Source organism: Ictidomys tridecemlineatus, chromosome 3 (assembly GCF_052094955.1).
Source record: "Ictidomys tridecemlineatus isolate mIctTri1 chromosome 3, mIctTri1.hap1, whole genome shotgun sequence".
In the NCBI taxonomy this organism is placed as follows: Eukaryota; Metazoa; Chordata; class Mammalia; order Rodentia; family Sciuridae; genus Ictidomys; species Ictidomys tridecemlineatus.
In genome coordinates, this window is record NC_135479.1 from 190,372,891 (window position 1) to 190,389,562 (window position 16,672).

Genomic DNA, 16,672 nt, shown 5'->3' on the forward strand with positions numbered 1-16,672 from the left:
CTCTCTTACTGTTATATTTAAATCATTTGTTTTTATCTGAAAGTTCAATTAAAAGAGGCTACTTCTTAATGCTAAATTTTTCCAACTGATAATGTGATATACAAAAAATATGTTTATTTTGACAAGCTTCCAAAGAGCCCAAAACTCACTGATTATCTGAGTTCATGAAGAAGATATTTGCCCTGTTGTGATTTTCTTGAATGTACCTTCCTGAGGCAATCAGGAAGGCAATCAATTTAAAAAGAAACCCTATCTTTTTTAACTTAGATACAAAATAGCTAAATAATTTCCTGATTTCCATTTCAGGGTCTTGACTTTTTTTTAACTTAATTATGAAAGTTAGCATTAAAATAAGCAGAAACAGAGTATTGGACTATGGATAGTTTTTTCCCCCTGTTTCTTCCTTCTCTTTTCTTCCAATTTTACCTATAGCTATATGCATCCACAGAGAGGAAGAGAAATCAATTGCATATTTGTATTTAATTTTCTTGGTTAATGAAAATTGTGATGTTTCTAATCACCCATACATATTAAACTTGCATGTAACTATAGTACTAGATTATTGGAGATTACTACTACACATCCCACACAAACTTTATCTCCAGCCTGTTTCCATTTCGTTATATTATTTTTGCTTTTTTTTTTATAGTACTGCAGATTTCTTAAAACCTACATTAAAATAGCATTATGTTTGAGCATTTAAAATTCTAGAGATGAGCAGAGAGTCAAATGATATTTCTTCAAGGAACATTATGTAGAATTAAAAATAAAAATTATTATATATTTTCCTATAGGGAAGTATAAAGGGTGAGATATTCAACTTCATAATTTCCCTTAAAAGGCACTAAAAGTGCTTTGCAAAATTTCTTTTCTAGGGCTCAGAAATAGAAAAGGATATTCTCAAATTATTAGGTGCATTATTTGTTCTTCTTCCATAAAATACTTTATTCAAATTTAAATGGATGATATCCTCACACTCTGAGGAAAAGGAGTGGCAGAGGTGCAGGGAAAACAGTCTTTCCTCTTGAACATCCGCAGTGTCACAGAAACTAGAACAACTAGGTAATAAAGGATTATACAACTAATGACACCAAGTGACTCTGCCACCAGCATTCTGCACAGTTTGGAGGAGAAAATAATGCAGAAATGTCCCTTGGGTTTATTTTTAAATACAACACTCATTGGAGATAATAAGGAACTGTAGTGTTCCAGGACAGAAGAGCCTAGAGCTGATTGATTTTATTTGACAATGAACCAAATGGTTTAGTTGGTGGAAAGAGAAATTTGCTCAGAAAGTTGCTCTATTCAATAATATTTTTTCAAAAATTATTTTTGAAAAATAATTTTTCAAAGTATTATTAATAACTCAAACTGCAAAATTTGTTAATGGTTTCACAAAATTAAAAGATATAAATTGTGAGATCAATAGTATAAAAGACATAACGGTAGGGAGATGTGAAAATTTAGAATTTTTTATTCAATTAAGTAAAGTTATTAGCTTAAAACAGAATTATAACAAGATGTTTTATATAAGCCCCATGGTAACCATGAAGTAAGCAATTTCAATAGATACAGAAAAGGCAAAAACAAACAAACAAAAAAGGAATCAAAGCATTAAACTATAAAAATTTAATGAATCACAAAGGAAGATAACAAAATTGGGAAAAAAAAGAATAAAAGAGCTATACAACAGGAAACACTTCACAAAATAATAGTGGTAATTCCTACAAATCAATAATTATTTTAAATATAAATGGAATAAATTCTCTAATAAAAAGACAAAATAATTGAATAGATTAAAAAAAATCCAATAACATGTTGCCTACAAAACACACACTTTACTCTTTTTTTTTACTTTATTAAAATACCGAGTTTTATTTCACATGTACATTTTTGTCTCCCCACCATTTCCATGTCTGACCACCACTACTACTATGTCCTATCATAACATTCCATACATACTTAGAAACCAAGCAAAGGGTGGAGTTCCATGTTTCAAAACTAAACAAGCATTTTGGACAACACATTCTTGGCAATAGAACCTTGACAACATTTATCAAACACAGTAGGGAAAGTTCTCACTTTGCATTATAAAAAGGACAGCCAGATATCAACTGTTACAGAAATGAAATAAGACGGAAATTTTTAACAAACTGTTTAAACTATTTTCTTAAAGAGACATCCTCCAATGCCAGAGATCTTGAATAGCCTCCTGGTCAGTCAACCGGAAGCAATTCTTCACATAATTGATGAACTTGGCTTCCACTTTGGGAAGAGAACCACCTTCTTCTATACTTGCTTGCATTTTTGCTTTAATGTCTTCGACAGAACTAGGTCCTTTTGGTGTTTTAGGAGTTTTTTTTCCTGTTTTTTGAAGGATTCTTGACCTTTTGATCTTGGTGTTGTTGGTTTTGAGTCTTTTCCATTCTGGTTCGATTTTTGTGCATTTTTGGCTGGAGTATCTCGTATAGATTTCTTCACTGGAGCTTTCTCTTCAGTTTCCTCATCATCAAAATCATCATCATCTTCTTCATCATCATCATCTTCTTCATCATGGACATCTTCATCAGCAGCAAGTTTTACTTTTTTCTGGGGAACCTTGCTACCACCTCCAGGGGCAGATGGCTTTCCAGATACACTTAAGAGTTTCACATCCTCCTCCTCTTCATCTTCTGACTCTTCATCTTCCTCCACAGCTACTAAGTGCTGTCCACTAATATGCACAGGCCCTGAAACACACTTCAACCTTAAGACCACAGGTGGTGTGATATCAAAGCCCCCAAGGGAAACCGTTGGCTGTACTGACATTTTCAATGTTGCCAGTGTTACTTTAATTGGACTGCCTTCATAATTCATTGCCTCTGCTTCGACAATGTGCAATTCATCCTTTGCACCAGCCCCTAAACTGACCATTCTTGATGATAACTGGTGCTCATTTTCATCATTGTCCACCTTAAAGTGATAATCTTTGTCAGCTTTTAGCTCACAACCGAAAAGGTAGTTCTGGGGCCTCGGGGGGCTCATGTCCATATCCAACGAATCTTCCATGGGGTGGTAGCACGCACTTAGGTGGGAGAGAAGGCGGGCGGAAAATGGGTGGCTGCTCTAAAGAGACTCGCAGGATGGAATCACACCAGGGCACACTTTACCCTTAAGAACACCCAAAGACTGGAGGTGGAAGGATAAAAAAATATTTAATGCAAATGATAAACAAAAAACCAAAAGGTTGGCTATATTTATATCAGACAAAATAGATTTCCAGTAAAAATCTGTTACAAGAGACAAAGTCACTCTATAATAATAAAGGAGTTGATTCATCAAGAGGACACAATAATTATAAATATATTTGTATCCAATATTGAAGCATCTGAATATGTAAAGCAATTTTTTTCTAATTAAAAATACAAGCACTGTGATGGTAATTTTATGTGTTAACCAGACTGTGGAATGAGTTGCCTAGATACCTGGTCAAACATTATTCTGTAAAAGTGTTTGGGTTTTTTTTTTTTTTTAATGAGATTAACACTTGGATCACTGGACTGAATGAAGCAGATCTCCATCCCCATGTAGGTGGTCCTCACCCCATGTGCTGGAAACATGAGAGCAAACAGCTGGTAATGGGTGCAAGAGCAAGTGGGAGATCAATGAGAGGGAAGAAACACTCCAAGTAAGGGAGACCACAGAACCAAAATCACAGGCATGGGGAAAATTTATAGTGCAAGTAATTCAGTTTTGCTGAACCAGGGTTCAAAGCCGGGGGAGATGAGGGAGAATGTAGCTGGTGATGTAATGGAGGCATATCATGGATGGCTTGTAAGTATTGTTGAAGAGTCTGAAATGTAGTCTACGGACCCTGGGAAGTTGCAACAAGGTTCGGAAGCAACCCAGATTAGTGATACTGACATCATATATAGTTCTGACAGTCCCATTGAAGGTTGGTTTTAACAAAAGTAGAGGTAGCTGGCTAGTTAAGAGAGCACTGCCATGACCTAACCAGAATTGCGGTAGTTAGGCTAAAGGGGAAAGGGAGAAAATACTTAAGCATGAAAACTGTCAGAACTTCTGGCTGGATAGATATAAAACACTGAGAGAGATGATTTTACAGAAATGTAAGAAGAGGACCAATTTAGAGGGAAGATGACACATTCAGGTTTCAAATATTAGAGTGAGGATGTTGACTGGTGGTTCACAGGAAGTTGTACACATTAAGCCAGAGTGTGGGAATGTGGGGTAGGTTGTATGGCAGTTGAGCAAGAGCATGGTCATCCACACTGGTGTCTTAACGAGAGACATCACTCCTCAAGGTATTAAAAATGACAACTACTCAAAGACAAGACACCTGATAAACACCAAAAAAATAAACTGAGCAGAACAAGCCCATGAAGAAGGCAGAGAAGAGATGAGAACCAACAAACTCTGGGTTAGAGAAGGCAACTGTGCAGAGAATCAAACAAAGGGGTTTCTGATGAATGTCAATCAAATATGCCAAACAGAAAGTAATAAGTGAGCTTAGTGATATTGGTGTATGACTGTGAGGTGACTGGAAAAATGAACAGATTACAGTGACTTCGTTTGAGGAGAAAATGGATATCTGAAAAGGCCTTGGAATCTTTCTCAATTAATGCAGGCAGGAGATAATGTCATCACTTGAGGTAATACCCTGTAAGGTGAAGCAAACAGAGACCAAAGTGTTCAAAGTCGGCAACATCAATGGATGTCTGTTTCAGAAGGAGGTTCTAGATAGAAATCCCTGCCTAACAAAAGGCCTCATTGAGGAAAAACAGGATTTCAAGTGAAGGAGGGTCTCTGGAAAAATAGAAAATGCATCTTTGTTAAAACAGGAGACAAAGAACCACAAGCAAGACTAGCAACAAGGGTGACTTGTGATGTCCCGTCCCATGAGTCACTCCATAAAGACTCCTTAAATAACCCTCAATGGAAGGCAGGACAAATTCCAAATAATGTACTGGGTTTAAATATGCAGGTAAAGATCAAGTGGCTCCAAGAAAAAGACAAGTACATGGGCAAAGCGGTCCAGGGAAGCTTAGGAAGGGATTGATAAGGGGAAAACATGGTTAAGATGTTCAATCTTGCCAAGATATCCAAGCTGGACACCATAAAAGAAAAAAAAAAAGACTAAATTGCTAGAACACATAAAAGCATCAGAAATAAATTATCCACAGAAATAAGAAAAGGAACAATCCAGAAAGAATAGCACTTAAGAAGTCAGAACTTTAGTCAACACTTCGGTGTCCACCCGGCACTCAAAGATTACTCATGAAGGCTTGTTGAATGTAGTAAAGGAAGAGGAAACAAACTAATAGGGAAATGACAAATGAGGAGATGGCAGCAGTTTTATTCCGTTCCCTTCTGCCTAAATTATTACATAAACCTAATATTCACTCTTCATCGAAAACTTGTTTTTAAATCGTTTATGAATTATCTCCCCCAAATTAAATTATTATAGACAAAAATTAATTTTACAAAAGTAATCATTTTCCCCTGGAAAAATTCAATAGAATCAGTGAAAGTCAATGATGAAAAGTACTTACAGACACTAAGAATTTGTTCCCTTCTACTATTACATTTTTCCCTCAATTTCACCTCTATAGGAAAGTTATTCATCTGTTTTGTTTTATCCTAGAACTGTATTTTTACATTTAATTACACATACAGCACATGCACTAAGCATAGTCTCACTAAAGGGCATTTCTTAATAAAGGCAATACAACATGCGTCTGTACCCCAGCAAGGTCAACCCATGAGAAGAATAAATAAAAAGATAATTGAGTAACTGATAGAATCGTCTGGGAAGATACAAAGGGAGATCATGTCTGGAGGACAAAATGATGGGAAAATAAATAGAAAATGATGAGGTCACAAGGTAAAATGATAAAGAGAATTGGACTTGGAGTCGGGAGACAAGGGTTCTTGTTCTGTGACTTACTATGTGGTCTAGGACAGAACAATTTATCTATGCTCCAATTTCCCAGTTCTTGCTTTGGAGTCCTCATTCGCTATGCAGTAGCCATAATGATCTTTGTAAAACGTAATTCAAATCATATCACATCCCTGCCTAATCCTTCCAGTAATTTCTGTTACGTTTAAAACCAAACAGCCCTTTCCCCATGACTTTCGGCCTCCTACATGAACAGTATCCTGCCCACCCCTCTGAACTCACATCCTTACCTTTTGCTTTCATTTGTTAATCCTGCCTGGCATATTTTTGTTAAATTCTGTGAAGCTCACATTTGCTGTTTGTCTGCCTGGAACACTGAACCTCAGTTCTTCTTGGCGTTGGCTATTTCTTGTCAGCTCAAACGCCACATCCTCAGAGATACTTGCCTTGACTTCAGATTAGAAAATAGCTACTCTTCTCTTGTCCATCAATCTCTATCATAACTATGACTTATTTTCCTTATGAAACTTGCTAGTATAGAAAAATCATATCTTGTTCACTATTTTATGTGTTTATATGCTGTGTGTGTCCCTCTATGAAACATCTTCTTGCCTATCTTATTCATCATGGAAATCTCAGGCTCTGGCCTCACAGTTTATGCTTCATAAATATTTGTAGAGGAAAGGAAGAGAGAAAGAAAATCAGACAGGAAAGAAAGAAAAAATAAAATAATTTGACCATAAAATGGGGGAAAATATATTGGGGAAAACCATCAAGGAATTATTTAAATACCACAACATCTTGAATATATCTAAATACCACACAACTGTTATGATTTAAAAAAATTACCCCCCAGATAGTTGCTTTCCTTTTCTTGATATTTCAGTAAAATCTGAACAATGCAAAGAGTTTTGTGTGTATGTGGGGGAGTGAGTGTGAATGTGTGTTATAATTTGCATGCTTTATTTGGGTGAAACTGGGGTATGAAGAAACATGAGACACCCTCAGAGCACAATCAAGATGTCAGCATTCACAAACCCATGTGCTATTCCTCTAAATTACACTCCTCCAGCTGGCTTGGTTAATTTTGAAGTGGATAAAGCTAACAGTGCCAGATCACACCCAAACAGTATAAAGCTGTAGAAGAGCACAATAAAACAGTGATAAACAATAGATTATTTCAGTGGCATATGGCAGACACACAGTCAGGCCGGCCTCAACGGCAACCTTTGGATTCTGTTTAAAAATCAGTGCCTGAGTTGTCGCTTTATCACTCAAGGCACTCCTTGTAAGCAGTAAGAAATTATTCCAAAGAAGAGAAAGAGAGGGTTAGATAAAAAGAAAAACACGATGGCTATTGGAAAAGAGAGATCAAAAAAAATTAATGAGTAATACCTACAAGTCATTCTTACAGGGGCAATATAAAATTCATGAAAACATTCACAGAAAGAGAGAGCCACAAATAGACTGATAAGAAGGAAAGTAGATATGGATAAGACCAGAGAGATGGGGAATGAAAAGGAAAGAGGGGAAAAAAAAAAACATAGGAATGAAAAGAAAATACCCTCTTTCCTGACCATCTTGGTGTAAAATCAATTTTTTTTTATTAGATGATGCTACAGTTTTGATAAGTACACTACAAAGGCCCGTGTATTATAGGCTTGTTCCCCACTGTTGGGAGACTATAAAGCCTTTGAGTCACGGTACCTTGTGGAAGATCTTCCTGTCACTGAAGTCATGACCTTAAAGGAGATAGTGGATCCCTAGCCTCTTCCTCTTCGTCTCTTTCTCTTCCTGTCCTTATGATGGACTGCCATGTACTGATGCCTCTATGTGCCTCTTTGTCACAGACTCAAAGCAACAAAGTCAATCAAACATGGACTGAAACCTCTAAAATTATGAACCAAAACGAATCTTTTCTCTTTATAACTTGATTATCTCAGCTACTAGTTATAGTGAGGGAAAATCAAATGACACAGAAAGTAAAATAATAGTTTCCAGGACTAGAGGAAAGGACAAGCCAGAAAATTACTGTTCAATGGGTATAGAGTTGCACTCATGCAAGATGAAAAAATTCTAGCCAGGTGCCCGTGGCACACACCTGTAATTCCACTGGCTCTGGAGTCTGAGGCAAGAGTATCACAAGTTCAAAGCCAGCCACAGCAATTTTGTGAAGCCTTAAGGAACTTAGTGAGACCCTGTCTCAAAATTAAAAAAAAAAAATTATAAGAGGGCTATAATTTGGCTGGGTGATTAAGTATCCCTGGGTTCAATCCCTGGTACAAAAAAAAGGTTAAAATATTCTAGAAATCTGCTGTGATAATGTGCTAAAGTTATAGTTAACAATACTGTACCATTAACCTAAAATTTATTGAGGATAGATCACTATTATACCCTTTTCCAATCAAAATATAAAAAATTATTTGTAGCATCCACAGAAAAAAAAGATTTTTTTATCTTATTTGTGTATGCAACAGAACCTTTGGATCTACAATATTTTTTTATTTGTATACACAGTTAATAGACAAACAAAATAGCCATTGAAAAATGAAATTATCTTGGTTAATATGAATGTTTGCAGTATGGAATACTGATTTTTGTAATATAATAAAAAAAGAAGTTTTTCTAATTTTAATTCCCATGTTCTAATAAGAATATAAAATTATAAGCAAAAATTTTCAACTCACAAAATTCCAAGGCCAGGTTGAACTAAAATAAAAAACAGGATTACACCATTAAAACTAAGATTCATATTTTCTTCACTTCCTCAAAGGGAGTGACATCACAATAAAAATAATAGTGCAAGGATAATCAAAGTGACTTCCACAGATACGGATGTTCTTTGTTCTGACTGTGGATTGTCCCAGCCTGAAGAAGAGGATTTGAAAAGTGTATATTCATGGAATCTCATTATTTTTTGTTTGTTTGTTGGTTGGTTGGTTTGTTTTATTTGGGGTAGGGGATAAACCTGGGTACTGCATGGCATTTTTTTTATATGTACTTACACTTTCACATTGCCTTTTAAAAATTCTTTTTAAATTTGTTCTAATTAATTATACATGACATTAGAATGCACTTTGACACATCATACATAAATGGAGTGTAATTTTTCATTCTGGTTGTACATGATGCAGAATCACACTGTTTGTGTTATCATATATGTACATAGGGTGATAATGTCTGATTCATTCACTATCCTTCCTACCCCCAAACCCTCTCCTCTACATTCATTCCCCTCTACCTAATACAAAGTAACTTTATTCTTCTCCAAGCTGTGCCCCCCCATTGTAAATTACATCTGCATATCAGAGAAAACATTTGGCCTTTGGTTTGGGGGGATTGGCTTACTTCACTTAGCATAATATTCTCCAGCTTCATCCATTTACTGGCAAATGCCATAATTTCATTCTTCTTTAAGGCTTAGTAATATTCTACTGCATATATATATCACATTTTCTTTATCCTTTCATCTGTTGAAGGACAGGTTCCATAGTTTAGCTGTTGTGAGCTGAGCTTCTATAAACATTGATGTGGCTGCATTGCTACTATAGTATGCTGATTTTAAATCCTTTGGGCATAAACTAAAGAGTGGAATAGCTGGGTTAAATAATGGTTCCATTCCAAATTTTCTGAGTCCATATCACTTTCCATAATGGTTGCACCAATAATATTTTTTAAAGTATCTATTGATTCATCAAAGGTGGGGTCTACTCTCCATTTCTCTCACACTACCTTCTGCCCAAAATAAACCGTGTAATATTGACATTATCAGTGGAATTCTACAAACAAATATAACTGACTTACTTACACCCTTATTTTTTCTAGGGTACCCGCGGCAAAATCAGATATGGGCAAATAACTAGCAAATCCCATTCACTAGGGACTATTTCATAAAACTGTTTAGAGGTAGGAGACTGTGATTCCTGGGGAATTGTTAGGAATAAATTATGATTATGCTGATGGAAACATTCACTTATTCTTCTCCATGAAGACAGGAAAATCATGCTATTCAGATTTTTATTGTCTCCAACATTCTGCTAGTGTTCATTAAAAATTTCTTGAATGAAGGAACATTCAAGGTTGTCTGGATTCAGTTTGGAAAGGGGAAATCAAGCAAAAAATACACGCCCGACAGTATATTAAAATGCTAAGCAAACAGCTCATTTATTGCCATAGAAGTCTTCATGTTGCTCAACATTAAGATATCTACATATTCAAAGCCAGTCTCAGTCTATAAACTTTATTAAAGTATTCATAAGATTTATTCACTTATATTTTCTTCTTAATAGTCACTATTTGCAATTTAGTCGCTAAATCAGAGAATTAAAGACAATTGCTTGTCTCCATAATTTTAACCAAAATACACGGTTCCCAAAACATGAAGTTACTGCTGCTAAATATAATATGAAGAGAGAACTTTAAAGTTCATGGAGAAAGACTCACTGAAGATAGTGAAATACACAAAATCGGTAATTAACTTTGCCCAAACGAATTTATATTTAGGTCTTAACCCTTAGCTTTCTCAAAGCTTCAACGCATCTAGTGGTTTACTGTCTGCGAATCTTTCTTTAAACAATCTCAAGTGAATGCATTTTCACAATGCACACAGTCTTAGTATGATCTAACATTTTCAGTTCAATTAAATAACCATATTATTCATCCCAGTAGCTGTTACAACCTTTACATTCTTCTTAAGTCCCTTAGCTGGACTTACCCACCCATTTTGAACAGATGGCTGAGCCTCCTACCTCACAGAGAAACCATTAGCCATCAGTCACAAACTCCACCTCCTAGATTATCTGCATGTGCCCAGCTTTCCCTCCCTCCCTTATGTCCCAGAGGATGTCTTGCGAGTCTTCCAAAGAAAACACTTTTATCTATGTTCTCGACTTTATCTTCTCTTGCTTTTCATCTCTTTTTTTTCTACATTCCTTCAACAAATGCTTGTTAAGTGTTTTCTGGTGCCAGGATAGTCTAAGACTGGGGATATGGTGTGAAATAAGAGACAAAATCCCTTCCTTGTGGACTTTCCATTCTATTATGTGATCTCTAAGGCCTTTTTTAAAATCTTCAATTTATCCTCTCCCCGACCCCTCCGATTCTTCCAGCTTAAAAGCCTATTCAATTCATCCTCATGCTTAAAATCCATCTCATCATTTTTCTGACTTGGAACTCTTCTACCCTTTTGCCTTACTGTTACTCTTCTAGAATCAACTGTGGTTTCTTTTTCTACTTTCACTACTCTTTTTACTTCCCAGCCCACAGTCTGTTCTCTGGACATCACTGAAACATTATTTATCCTTAACCTTTGACATAGTCTTCTTTCCCTTAAATTCTTGTGAATTCTAGGACAGAACGTAGTTCATCCTCTTGACCACATTTTTCACTATTGCTTTCTCCTTTGCCTGCATCCTTTCTGCTCAACTCCATAAAATGCCTTCTTTGACATTCTGCCGTGGTTTGAATTATCTATGGTTTGAGCATCCCCTGAAATTTCATGTGTTGGAAGCTTGGTTCTCCATGTGACAAGGACCTTTAAGAGGTGGCATCCACTGGGAAGACCTAGGTCAATTGAGGCTTCTTGTGTGAACCCTTGGTAGTTCCCATGAGAAGACTGTAATAAAATCCTGAGCCTGGCCTACCCAGTTTTCCCTGCTGCCTTGTGCAGTTATGACAGCTTTCTTCTGCCCTCTGCCATCACATATGTAATACTATTTGCCTCTCTCTTACCACAAGCCAGACCAATAGAACCAACCAATCTTAAGCTCAAGTTTCTTAAATGATGAGACAAAAGTCTTCTCTCATAAATAGTTTGTCTCAGGTATTTTGTTATAATGATGCAAATAGGACTGATCCACCCTGTTTTCTCATTCTTATTTATATTTTCAGATACTCAGAAGACCATCTCAGCTAAATGCCTGCAGGCATCATATGATAAGGAAATGGTATATATTGCTGTAGAGAAGTATAAAGACACGTAGTACCAGCTACAGTAATAAGAAGCTCCAAAATTCCATTGGCTCAATGAAATTGACCTATATTTCTTGCTTATATAAGGTTTACTTGGCAGTGGTAGTAGGAGTGTAGTGTCTGCATTTTAAGTTTTACTGGGACCCAAGTTCTTAGAGACTCTGATTTTTACCAAGCGATGTCTGTTGTCATCCATAGGGATTTCAACCAGTAAGTCAATGGGAAAAAAGTCTGAAGAGTGACATGAGATATTATCAGTTCTGGGATTGGTACACTTTTTTCTCACATTCCAGAACAGAATTTTGTGACACAGTTTTACCTAGAGAAGAAGGAATTGGGAATGGTAGTCTATGACTGAGTAGTCCCTTCCTAGAAACCGCTACAAGTGCAACACAGAACTTTTTTGATAGACAACTAACTAGCAGAATCTATCACAGAAGTTCATGGGTGACCTTTTCAGAGATAGAATTTTGTCTTTAGTTAGTTGAATAATGACTGAGAAAAATAAAAATAGAGACCATTAGGAAGTCTATCTTTCTCAAAACACTGGCATTCTGTTTACAGAATCAAAATTTTTCTTACCTGTTAAGGAAAAGAAAATGCTTGGGAAATAACTGGCTTCTCTGTCTTATATTTTTTCCCTTTAATTCAAACATCATATAATTATCAAAAGGATGTTTCTTTTTTATTCCTTATTTTCCTCTCTTTAAATTTATAAAATCATTTTTTCTGGCAATAGAAATAATAGAATAATCTTTGGAAAACTCAGTTCATTACTTCATTCCCTGGGATAAGATATTCGACATTCCCCCAATGAGTTCAAAAGGAAGTACAACTATATATCACACTGTGGGAGACTGGACAATGGGACCTCAGCCAACCTTGCCTGTTTTTCACTGAGTTGAGTGTCTACCATCAATCCAGTGCCACCATCACCCCTGCTCTTCATTACCGAGAAGAGGATAGCAACAAAGCGGATGTCCACAAAGAGGATGCTGAGAGTATTCTCCCCTGTGTGGTTTTGTGTTAGACTCTACCATTGAGAGACATCACACAAGATTTGGAAGGTATTATTCCCCAGCTATTACAAGCAGACGCTTGGGTGGTCATGAGTTTTGAAGCACATTCTGAGTGGGCACTGGAGAATTACCTCATAGATATTCTGCACTGAGAAAGTATTTGTCTCTTGCAAAGCTTTGCAACGAGTTTAAGTTTCTAATTCCCTGAACTAAATACTTCACATGTGCAATATAGAAAGGGTACTGAGATTTTTCTTGAACAAACTTTGATGGATATTATAATGCTCCACCAGGATATTATAATGCTCTCTTAAATGGACGCACACATACACATGTGTGCATGCACGCTTGCAAGGCAAACACACACAAACCAAAAATCTTGCCATTACCAAATTCTAACCATTATTTTGATACATATTGTTTCTCTGTATGGCATGCCCTTTCCTTGACATTTCTGTCTGAAAAAAAATGTCCCATTTATCTTTCAAATTCAAATATCACCTTCTAACAGAGGCCTTCCTAATTCCCCCTATTATTGACATCGTCTCCTTGGGGAGCCCATAACATCTTGTTCACGTCCTTTGCATGGCATTTATTACATCATTTACATGCCTTCACCTTGTAGAGAGGAATCATGTTTTATTACACTCTGTGGCCTCAGTTCTCAGCACAAAGACTGTCGTATAGTAGGCATTCAAAAATGTGTGTTAGATGAATGGTCCATTTTGAAAAAAAAAAAAAAAGAAAAAAGAAAAAAAAAATATGTCCCTAAGGTAAATGACTATTTTCTTCACAGCGTACTCTGAAAATTGGGAGAGTAAACCTGTATGTTGGAAGTGAATCTGAGGCTCCCTGAAGCATCCCAGGAAACCTCCTTTCCAAGAGGACAGGAGCCAAAAGGGGACAGAAGGGACATCTGAATTCTGAGCTGTGATACCCTCATACATTTCTTCCTGCAGACCTGCTCTAGAGAAGACTCCCCCATGTTGTCAAGTTAGTAGTGCTGTGTGGCTGACCTTTGCACAGGAGGTACCCCAGTCTCCCAGAAAAAAATGGCACCACCTGCCATCACAGCAGCAGCCTGGGTCCAGTGGAACATGCTCCTGCCACATTTGGTCAGCAGCAGCAGTACACTCAGGCGAGGAGCCCCAGCTGTGATGTCAGTTTCCCTTCATTAGCACTGGGTCAAAATGACTCTGCTGTTTAAGATGACTCCTCTTTAATTAAATTGATGCCAGCTTCAGTGTTTCACTCCATCCCAGGGATTTTTCAGGCTATTACTTAAGGCAAAGACAAAGGAAGAAATAATAATTTGATTAACCCTTTAGTGCATTTTAATTTCCATGAGATGCTTCATTCGGATCACATCCCATTATACCAGAATCTCTTAAAAACCACACTCTCTGTTGGTTCATTCAGCAAATGTGGCATTTATTGAGCAGTGATACAGCTAGGGTATTGCTAGGGGATGGAATTGATTGATAAAACACAATAATCATGCTCCTTAACTTCTGGGAGCTTATAATCTTACCCCTTCAGAAAAACTTGGGTTCCTCTTATCAACATTATTCTGGGCCTGCATTTCTCCTGCACAGTGGGGAGAGGGAGAAAATAAACAAAAATAAAATAAATGTGCAACATCCTTTAAGGTAAGAAGTGAAGACACGAAGGATGTGACTCTACTTTGTGAACAACCAGAGAAATGAAAAAGGTTGTAATGTGTATATGTGGAATATAAATTGTAATGCATTCTGCTGTCGTATATAACAAATAAAAATTTAAAAATAAATGAATTAATTAATTTAAAAAACAAGTGAGTGCTCTGAACAAAAAAGTAACAAATGTAAAAGGTTAGGAGTTGGAGGGCAGATGGAACAGACTTTTAGATGGCCTGGCCAAATATCTCCACTAGGATGTAGAATATTCTTTGTCTACATCTGGAAAAAAGTAGTGGAATAATCCATGAAAATGTCTATGGAAAGAACATTCCAGACAAAGAGAATAAGAAGGTCAAGGGTAAGCAAATCCTGGAGTGGTGGGAGATGAGCTAGAGAGACGGACAGGGGTCAGATCTGTTAGATCCTTGCAACAGGCATTTAGACTTCAAAGCAGGTCTAACTCACTATGACACTTGTGATGATGTTACAGAGCTGGGGCCATCCAAGAAACTGAGGCAACATGAGGGCTCCCTCTTCAAGTCCTGATCTTGCAATCAAGTCAGAAAGATTTCAGACATGTTACTCAGAGTAACAGGAATGAGTTTGTTGAAGGAATAAGGAAAAGGAAGGGAGTATTTTCAAAGGAGAAAGTGAGTCCTCTCAGAGACAACATGCCTCTCCTGCACTCCAGTTTTATTGGGGGAATCCCAGGGAAGTTTTCAGAGAGTCCCAACCAGTAACACTGCTGACATTTTTTTTTAAGAGAAAGAGAGAGAGCAAGAGAGAGAGATAGAGAGAGAGAGAGAATTTTAATATTTATTTTTTAGTTTTCAACAGACACAACATCTTTGTTTGTATGTGGTGCTGAGAATCGAACCCGGGCTGCACGCATGCCAGGCGAGTGCGCCACCGCTTGAGCCACATCCCCAGCCCAATACTGCTGACTTTTGACTGACAGCAGAGTGACATCAGACTTTCAAGTACCCACTGCCATGGCAACTCTAGGTCACCTTGGCCCATGCTGACCGGTTCTAATTTGATTCTTAACCACAATTTCTTACAGATTTTATCACTAAGAGGTACTATCTTTATCTCCCAGAGTTCTCCCCCTTCAGAAAAACTTGGGTTCCTCTTATCAACATTATTCTGGGCCTGCATTTCTCCTGCACTTAACAGGGTCAAGGAATGTGACATGTCCTGTTCATTTAGGCTAAGCAGGGCTGCAGGGAAATTGCATTTTGGAAAAGAAAATATGTGGGTATCAGCGCAATGGACCCATTTTATAGAATTATTGTCTTAACCTCATGTTCTCACCATCCTCACCTGTCTGTTCTCTAACAATGCAACCTTAATTACAGTCATGCTCAATGTTTCTTACTTCATCTTAAGGAATAAAAATAAATTAGCCAATCTACAATAAATAAAACCAAGAAAGTTATTCCTGGTGGTAATTATTCTGTTATTTGTTATACTACCTATTTTCTAAAAGGAATTACTTTGTTAAAACATCTTATTTATTTCCACCCAAAGGACTTTGCATAAACTGAAGCTGAACAAGTGTGACAGTTTCTACAAAGTTGGGGAAATTTTAAGCCTGAAAATAATAAAGGAGACTTTTCCCAGTGTTCTGTTGGAAATGTTTTTTGCTTTCTAGTAAGATGGTCATGTTTGCAGAAGTTTGAGGATAAACAGAGTTGGTTCATTATTTTACACTGGTTTTTTTTTTTTTTTTTTTTTTTTGCAAAAGTCATCTAATTCATTGGGGCTGATCCAGTAAGATTTCAGTAGCAACTTGATGTGTGGAGTGGGTTCTGGACTAGATATTACCAAAATTACAATCCATTCACAGTCTTCTTGCCAAACTGAATCTCAGTTTTCCAAATCAGTTGATGTTATAATCTAATTAGACACCGAGCCTAGAACATGGAATACCAAATGCAATTTAAACTAGCATTTCTACTTCCTTAGTATCAGTCATTGCATTCATGCAGATGTTGGAAAGAATATTGCTGTACTTCTTCCTGATGAAACATTCTCCAACTCCAAGGCACGTTCATCTCCTTCATTCATCTTTGCTATTCTCTTCCCATGTCCTTTAGAGGTTAAGCCAATCTAAGAAGAGCCCT

General features: G+C 36.8%; 1 pseudogene; it reads right to left on the reverse strand.

Moving 5' to 3' along the window:
- Window positions 1–1,844: 1,844 nt before the first annotated feature.
- On the reverse strand, window positions 1,845–3,120 carry LOC101960284 (nucleophosmin pseudogene; annotated as a pseudogene).
- Between the last annotated feature and the right edge of the window lie 13,552 nt (window positions 3,121–16,672).